Below are 9532 nucleotides of genomic sequence, written 5' to 3' on the forward strand. Positions count from 1 at the left end.
CAATTTTACCAAAGCCAATTAACCAACAAACCTGTGTTTAAGAAGGAACTGCAGATGCTGGAGAATCGAAGGTACACAAAAAAGCTGGAGAAACTGCAGCAGCATCTATGGAGCGAAGGAAATAGGCAACGTTTCGGGCCGAAACCCTTCTTCAGACCAACCAACCAACAAACCTGTACGTCTTTGCAGTGTGTAAGAAACATAGACATAGAAACATAGAAAATAGGTGCAGGAGTAGGCCATTCAGCCCTTCGAGCCTACATCGCCATTCAATATGATCATGGCTGATCATCCAACTCAGTATCCTGTACCTGCCTACTCTCCATACCCCCAGATACCTTTAGCCTCAAGGGCCACATCTAACTCCCTCTTGAATATAGCCAATGAACTGTGGCCTCAACTACCTTCTGTGGCAGAGAATTCCACAGATTCACCACTCTCTGTGTGAAAAATGTTTTTCTCATCTCGGTCCTAAAAGATTTCCCCCTTATCCTTAAACTGTGACCCCTTGTTCTGGAGTTCCCCAACATCGGGAACAATCTTCCTGCATCTAGCCTGTGCAACCCCTTAAGAATTTTGTAAGTTTCTATAAGACCCCCCCCCCCCCTTAATCTACTAAATTCTAGTGAGTACAAGCCGAGTCTATCCAGTCTTTCTTCATATGAAAGTCCTGACATCCCAGGAATCAGTCTGGTGAACCTCTCTGTAATCTCTCTATGGCAGGAATGTCTTTCCTCAGATTAGGAGACCAAAACTGTACGCAATACTCCAGGTGTGGCCTCACCAAGACCCTGTACAACTGCAGTAGAACCTCCCTGCTCCTATTCTCAAATCCTTTTGCTATGAATGAAGCTAACATACCATTGGCTTTCTTCACTGCCTGCTGCACCTGCATGCCTTCTTTCAATGACTGGTGTACCCTGACACCCAGGTCTCGTTGCATCTCCCCTTTTCCTAATCGGCCACCATTCAGATAGTAAGGAAACCGGAGCACCTGGAGAAAACCGACGAGGTCACGAGGAGAACATACAAACTCTGTACACACACCACCCGTAGTCAGGATCAAACCTAGGTCTCTTGCGCTGAGAGGCAGCAACTCTACCGCTGCACCACCATGCCGTCCTTGTCCACTACAGACTTTGCACTATTATGGTCATTCTTTGGTTTTTTCCACTCTCATAACTTGGCTGACTTAGAATAACTGACAATTTTATCTTTAGTTTGTTTATTTTTGATAGTATTCATATATTATTCATATTCATGTTTCGCATTCATATGTTTACTGCTGGTAGCTCTAATTTGCAGATGAAGCTGCAGCAAGGAAGAGCTCTAGGGGCTAGTGGAGTCAAGGGATATGGGGAGAAGGCAGGCACGGGTTATTGATAGGGGACGATCAGCCATGATCGCAATGAATGGCGGTGCTGGCTCGAAGGGCCAAATGGCCTCCTCCTGCACCTATTTTCTATGTTTCTAATATCACTGTTCCAGTTCATACCCAGCACATATGACAGTCACGGTGGCGCAGCGGTAGAGTTGCTGCCTTACAGCGCCGGAGACCCGCGTTCCATCCCGACTACGGGTGCCATCTGTACAGAGTTTGTACGTTCTCCCCGTGACCTGCATGGGTTTTCGGTTTCCTCCCACACTCCAAAGACGTACAGATTTGTAGGTTAATTGGCTTGGTAAATATAAACATTGTCCCCAGTGGGTGTAGGATGGTGTTAATGTGCGGGGATCGCTGGTCAACGCGGACCCGGTGGGCCGAAGGGCCTGTTTCCGCGCTGTATCTCTAAACTAAACAAATAAACACAAGTTCAGTTTAGTTTATTGTCACGTGTACCGAGGTACAGTGAAAAGCCTTTGTTGCGTGCTAAGCAGTCAGCAGAAAGACAATACATGATGACAATCGAGTCGCCCATCTTGTTCATCGTAAAGTTTTAGATACATTCTCCTGACATTAATATGCCACTATTCACTGTGCAGAACTGATTTCTCAGGTTACAGATAAGGCTGCTGTTCAAATAACAGGTTCTTAGTACAAAGAAATTTGCTGCTAATAAATAGGTCACTCCGTTTTCTACCAATGGCCAATCTCACCTACTGCAGACAGCTGTTTGTGTGCATGGTCTATTTACTATTCACCGATTACTTACGGCTGCTGTGCAATTACAATTAGTGATAAGAATATGAAGGTCAACAATCTAATATAAGCACATAAAATGTTAACTATTTAAGACAGCAAAAAAAGGGCACCATTCTCCTTATTAAAATTAATGCAATATTTTGTTCTCGGCCAAAACCGATGAACTAGCAAAAGTGGAGATGCAAGGAACCGCAGATGCTGGAATCTTGAGCAAAAAAGTGCTGGAGGAACTCAGTGGGTCAGGCAGCATCCGTGGAGGGAATGGACACTTGACATTTTGTGTTGGGACCCGATATATGCAAAAATGTTCCTTCCTGATTTTAATTATTAGTTTCTACTTGGCCTCTGATATGGCAGGGGGTATTTTGCTACATTAAGTTGCAGTAAATTCAAACAGCTGTCAATTAATCCCCATTCTGAATTTCAATTTGCAATCTTCTCTTCTTGTTCTTGCGTATGGCGTGCACAGCCTAAAGTTGTAGGACAACTTGTTCTATATGATCTTATTTGATTGTGCACACTAGGTTGATTGCATTCATCGAAACAGGGCGGACCAGGTGAAGGTTGCAATCACCCACCCCAATTTGCAATAAAGCATACCGAATATTCTCTGAAACGTCATACAAGAATGTACAAACTTCCAAAAGCAATTATAGAAATTCATAGCACAACAGGATAACATGATGTGGTGAGGATGTTTTGGATGTGGAGAGGATGTTTCCACTAGTGGGAGAGTCTAGGATAGAAACATAGAAACATAGAAATTAGGTGCAGGAGTAGGCCATTCGGCCCTTCGAGCCTGCACCGCCATTCAATATGATCATGGCTGATCATCCAACTCAGTATCCCGTACCTGCCTTCTCTCCATACCCCCTGATCCCCTTAGCCACAAGGGCCACATCTAACTCCCTCTTAAATATAGCCAATGAACTGGCCTCAACTACCCTCTGTGGCAGAGAGTTCCAGAGATTCACCACTCTCTGCGTGAAAAAAAGTTCTTCTCATCTCGGTTTTAAAGGATTTCCCCTTATCCTTAAGCTATCAGAGGTCATAACCTCAGAATTAAAGGATGTCCCTTTAGGAAGATGAGGAGGAATTTCTTTAGACAGTGGGTGGTGAATCTGTGGAATTCTTTGCCACAGAAGGCTGTGGAAGCCAAATCAATGGTTATTTTCAAGGCATAGATAGATAGATATATTCTTGATTAGTACAGTGTCAGGGGTTATGGGGAGAAGGCAGGAGAATGGGGTTAGGAGGAAGAGATAGATCAGCCATGATTGAATGGCAGAGTAGACTTGATGGGCCGAATGGCCCAATTCTGCTCCTTTCATTTATGACCTTATAATGCCTTGTCTGTTAAATCAAGAATATCTTTGATAGTGCAATTAATCTCAAAAGTTTTTTCAACCACTTGATTGGTTCATGTTCTTTTCAGAAAATCTCAGGTAACTCTTCCTGCATTCTGATTCACAGGAGACGGCTAAAATGCAGTCACAGTTCTATCTGCTGACGTGGGTTTTAAATACAGCTGACCAAACTATTTGGCAAAATGATTTCAGATTCCATATAAATAATGCACAAAAAGTTATTCCTTTCATCGTGTATGTGTACACTGTGGTGGACGGCTTGATTGGAATCGTGTAGTCTTTCCGCTGACTGGATCGCACGCAGCAAAGTTTTTCATTGTTGCTCAGTACACGTGACCCCCCCACACACACACACACAGCTTCGGGAAAATTGGACACCGAATAGTGGAGAGTGAAGACGATCTCCTTCGATCTCCTTCGACTATGATGAAGACTATCTACAACTACCTTCGACTACCCTCGATTACCTACGAATAATATGCCAACCTACTCCGACTGATCCGACGAATAAAAATAATATCAGTTTTTTCCGTGGCGACCTTTTTTTTTACTTGCGGGCATTTTTCAGCATGTTGAAAAATACGCCGCGACCTAGCTAAGGCCTCGAGTACGCGGGGACCACTCTCGAGCATGAAGGAGAGTTACAAAGACATCCTAGGACCTCATGTCGACCACGCTGCGAGTATGAGTCGAGGGCAAACTCTTCTAAACTCGCCAATTAGGTCCCTGCAGTGGGACAGGCCCTTATGGCATCTATCGCTGCACCACTATGCCACCACCTTACTGCCTATACAGGTGGCCAATGTAACAGGGAGGACAAGGCACCCTCTGGACAAAATGGGCCGCTTATTGGCACGATCAAGGAGTTCTTCTTAAACCAGTTTTGTCTACACGGTAAAGACACACCGTCTCCTGGTGATAGTTTACAGCAATGGATACTGACCCTTCGTCCCACCTCATCCATGTTCACCATCGATCATCCATGCACGCTATCGCTTGTTCACGCTAGGGGCAATTTACAGTTGGCAACCGATAAACCTGTACGTCTTTGGAATGCATGTGGGAGGAAACGGGAGTGAACCCACGCAGTCACAGGGACAACGTACCAAACCCGTACAGACAGCACCCGGAGTCAGGATTGAACCTGGGTTTGTAGTGCTCGAGGCAGCAACGCTACCACTGTGCCGCTGTGCCATCCTTCATACAAGTCATACAAGACTTGGGACAAGAAGTCCTCAGGGTGTGAGTGGCATGGCCCAATGCAAGGTCAGCAACGACTTGATCCCAAAGGCTATTGAACATGAAATTTGAGAAATGCTGCATCTATCAAGGATTTAAAACGCGGGGGGACATTGATGGCTTGAGACGACAGCTGTCTCCATTCACCTTTCCACTTCTTCGTGTCCAGGTAACTGTTATTGCCCAAGAGCAGTAGACCAGTAAATTGGCCCGTGTGTTAATAATGGTATCCATCAGATGTCTCCCACTTGCCGGTTGCTGTGGCTCAGCTCTGTAAATCTTCCACCAAGGTTCAACTGATGTTATAGGTTGCCATTGCTTACATAGAGCACAACTGATGGAAAATTACCCCAGAAATAGCGTTCAAGAGATGAGATGAAAATCAAGCGACCCACAAATGTAGGAACCAACTTGCATTTCTAAAAGCTTCCCATAAAATATTTTGTAGTGTGGGGAAAAAAAGTGTTTGAAATATTTTTTTTAAATAGAACAATTGAGTTTGTTTATCAACATGGAAAGCATATTATATGGAGCAATACAGAATTCTGTAAACTTAAAAATATTATTCATAAATATTAGAAAATAAAAATTGGCATAGTCTATACATTAGAAAATTGGTATATTGACACAAATATCGCACAGACTTTTTTCAATACTTATATTTTCAAAAAATCAATCATCCATACTTTAGACTTTAGGGATACAGTGTGGAAACATGCCCTTCAGCCCGTCGAGCCCATGCCGACCAGCAATCACCCTGTACACTAACACCATCCTACACACGAGGCTTGTAGGAAACCCACGCGGTCACAGGAAGACCACGCAAACTCCATACAGACTGCACCCAGAGTCAGGATGGAGCCCTGGTATCAGGTGCTGCAAGGCAGGAATGGTACCGCAGTGCTGTCCTGTACTAATTGGCATTCACATTAGCAACAGGAATGTTTAGAGCTGGTGTATGGGATCCATGCTCCGCACACTAGATTAACGATTCCACATTTCTCTACCACTGCCTGAAAAGAGACCACTCAAAAGACCTGGAGCCTGGATTGGACATTGAAAATGGAACCAAAACATAGAAACATAGAAATTAGGTGCAGGAGGAGTAGGCCATTCGGCCCTTCGAGCCTGCACCGCCATTCAATATGATCATGGCTGATCATCCAACTCAGAATCCCATACCTGCCTTCTCTCCATACCCCCTGATCCCCTTAGCCACAAGGGCCACATCTAACTCCCTCTTAAATATAGCCAATGAACTGGCCTCAACTACCCTCTGTGGCAGAGAACTTCCACACTGTATCCCTAAAGTCTAAATGATGGATGATTGATTTAAAAAATATATAAGTATTGAAAAAAGTCTGTGCGATATTTGTGTCAATATACCAAAACTTGGTGCCTCTTGCATGCGGGATTAGTAAACTATTTCTGAACAATTTGCTAATCGGGGAAGTTCTTGGGTATGGCTCTACTGGACTGTCTGTAAGGAAATAATTTGCCTGTGTGTTTGCACTACGCATTTGTGACCAAAAAAGCATGGTTGAACCCGTTGACATTACCAGGAATGCGGTTCGTTTCTACATGGTGCACTGCAGCAATCTACCGAAACTCCCTCAGCCTAGAATCACCATGCACCACCTTGTAGAATGCTAGCATGCACACAGAGACAGTGTTATTACCAGAAGCTTGAAGGTGCACACCACCAGACTCAGGAACAGTTTCTTCCCTTCTGTCAGCAGGCTTCCGAACGGTTATTCCGCAAGTGAAGGTACCGTCTGATTCACCCCTACCCTTTTATCCTCTGGAACTGATACGCAACAATGCTGAGAACCACATTCTACACTTTGTATCTTCCCCATTGCTTTATCTATTGTACTTGAGTTTGACTTGATTTTATTCATGTACAGACACAAAGTTCTAGAGTAACACAGCAGTTCAGGCAACATCTCTGAAGAATGTGGATCGGTGATATTTTGGGTCAAGGTATTCGGTAGTGTTATCTGATTTGATCTAGATAGGGCTCTTAAAGATAGCAGAGTCAGGGGATATGGGGAAAAGGCAGGAACGGGGTACTGATTGGGGATGATCAGCCATGATCACATTGAATGGGCCATTCGGAGGGCTGAATGGCCTACTGCACCTATTGTCTATTGATAAATAGCATGCAAAGCACCATACCTCGGCACACGCGGCAATAATAATAAACCTGAACCTAAAGTTGCTTTCTCTTCATTTCCCCAGCAGTCACCTTTCTCCTCTCTCAGTGAATTTGCCAAATTGTGGCACCGTTTATGGCTGAGAATTCACAGGAAATTCATCCTAGACCAAACCAAGTGATTTTGTAATCCCTCGATGTAGCCTGCAGAGGGCACCCTTTAATCCTATTAAAATCAAGGTTCAAGGATTGCAAGACTAACAATTATCAACTCAACTTTTTCCAGTCATATCAAATAGCTGTCTATAACTTCGCAGCACAAATACAATAAATAATAAAAGTGCTGACTAATCATAAATATGATTCTGGTAACAATTTTAACCATTTGCACTTTTAACATCCAGCATGCACACAAATAATTGACAACTTATCAGTTTCTCCAGCATTTTTGTCCCATAGACGCTGCCTCACCAGCCGAGTTTCTCCAGCATTTTTGTCTCCCTTCGATTTTTCCAGCATCTGCAGTTCTTTCTTAAACAAACTTACCTTGTCCAGTTTGTCGAGGATAAGACACAAAATGCTGGAGTAACTCAGCGGGACAGGCAGCATCTCTGAAGAGAAAGAATGGGTGACATTTAGAGTCGAGACCCTTCTTCAGACTGTCATCAGATCCAACAAGTAATGAAAGTATATTCACTATGAGTGAATATTGAGTTCACATGTTCAATATGCCTGATAATTTGTAGTCAGGTGCAATTATTCATAACTAAATTCTCAACAATTTGAACAATACTGCCTTACAGTTGTACAATGGCTTTTTATCGCCACAGTAAAGTGACATTCTTTTTTTGCATAGTTTAGTAGGATTATTAGCTATAGATCTAAAATTTGAAAATAATCATTTTTCGAAGGTTCTCAAATTCAGTCCACCTAATAATGACCACCAAACCCTCAGAAAAGCAAGGTTGACTACATTTAAATTCCTCTTGCCAATTCTCTTGCTTTTGTTATTTGAAAAATTAAAAAATAATTTAAATTGATTTTAAATAATTCAGCTACAAAGTAGCTGTTTGCAGAACATACAATTTTGGAACATAAAATGATTTAAAAAAATCATGAGCTACTGGTATAATTAGTTACTTTGAAATGGGTAATCTTTCCTTCAAATATTCTCTTAAAATAGAAACTTAAGAGTACTTCAATTTCACAGTCCAATTCTAAATATTTGTCTCCATATCTCCTGTACAAAATGCTGCCGTGAATAATAACCAGCTGTGTCAGAGTTAAATAAAAGATGGAATCAAATTAACCAAGTTTTAAAATTGATTGAAACACCATCTAGTGGTAGAGAATATACAAGTTGCATTGTCCCAACCTGCTGTGTCACCTATCCATGCCCTTCAGCTGAGTTACTCCAGCACTTTGTATGTTCGACTCAAGATCCCAGTTCCTCAGTTCGTCTCTCCAAAAATTTATATACCTGTAATTTCAATATTGTTATTCATTTAAACTATCCAACCTCGTAGATTCATCCTCAGCCCAATTAAAAATATTTTTTTTAATTAGATAAATTGTTCAGATTCTACTCCAGATCTCTTCCTCGAATGGCCAATGATATTCCTCCTCCAACTAAAACAAGATTACTTCTCACCCACCCTCTCCAATTGAAAGACTACAAACAAGTAACCCCATTTTGATCAAAATTATTAGCACCCAAATTCCTCACAGATAACTTTCCTACAAGATAGTTTCAAAGATAGAGTACCTGTATGAGGGGAGGACTGGAATCACATTGTCCAAGTACATTACGCATCAGAGTAAGTCCAGATGGGTCAAGAGGGGCGTAGGATGGAACTGTAGATGCTGGTTTACACCGAAGATAGACACAAAATGCTGGAGTAACTCAGCGGGACAGGCAGCATCTCTGGAGCAAAGGAATGGGTGACGTTTCAGGTCGAGACCCTTCCTCAGACTTCCACCTGAAACGTCACCCATTCCTTCTCTCCACAGGTGCTGCCTGTCCTGCTGAGTTACTACAGCATTTTGTGTCTATCATGGGTCAAAAGGGATCTTTATAAACAAATATCGAAAGATCATTTTAGTTTTGAGATACAGTGCGGAAACAGGCACTTCGGCCCACCGGGTCCGCGCCGACCAGCGATCCCCGAACGTTAACACCATCCTACACCCAGTAGGGACAATTTTTACATTTACCAAGCCAATTAACCTACATGCCTGTATGTCTTTAGAGTGTGTGAGGAAACGAAGATCTCAGAGAAAACCCAAACAGGTCACAGGGAGAACGTACAAACACCCTACAGACAGCACCCGTAATCGGGATCGAACCCAGCGCTGCATTCGCTGCAACTCTACCATTGTAATTCTGACAGTTGAGAGGGGCCAAAATCCCATTCACTTTAACAAAACATCTCTTTATATAACTTGTAGATATCATTATCTGTAAAATCAAAATCATATTTAATTCCTACACGTGAGAGCCCAAAATCATATTCATATTGACAAAGAACACCTCTTTATATTATAACATTAATATATCATTATCCACATAATAAAACTATTCGCTTCAGTACCAGAGGCCAAGACCTTGTGTGGATCAGAATCTAAAAA

Source organism: Leucoraja erinacea, chromosome 21 (genome assembly GCF_028641065.1).
Source record: "Leucoraja erinacea ecotype New England chromosome 21, Leri_hhj_1, whole genome shotgun sequence".
Classification (NCBI taxonomy): domain Eukaryota; kingdom Metazoa; phylum Chordata; class Chondrichthyes; order Rajiformes; family Rajidae; genus Leucoraja; species Leucoraja erinaceus.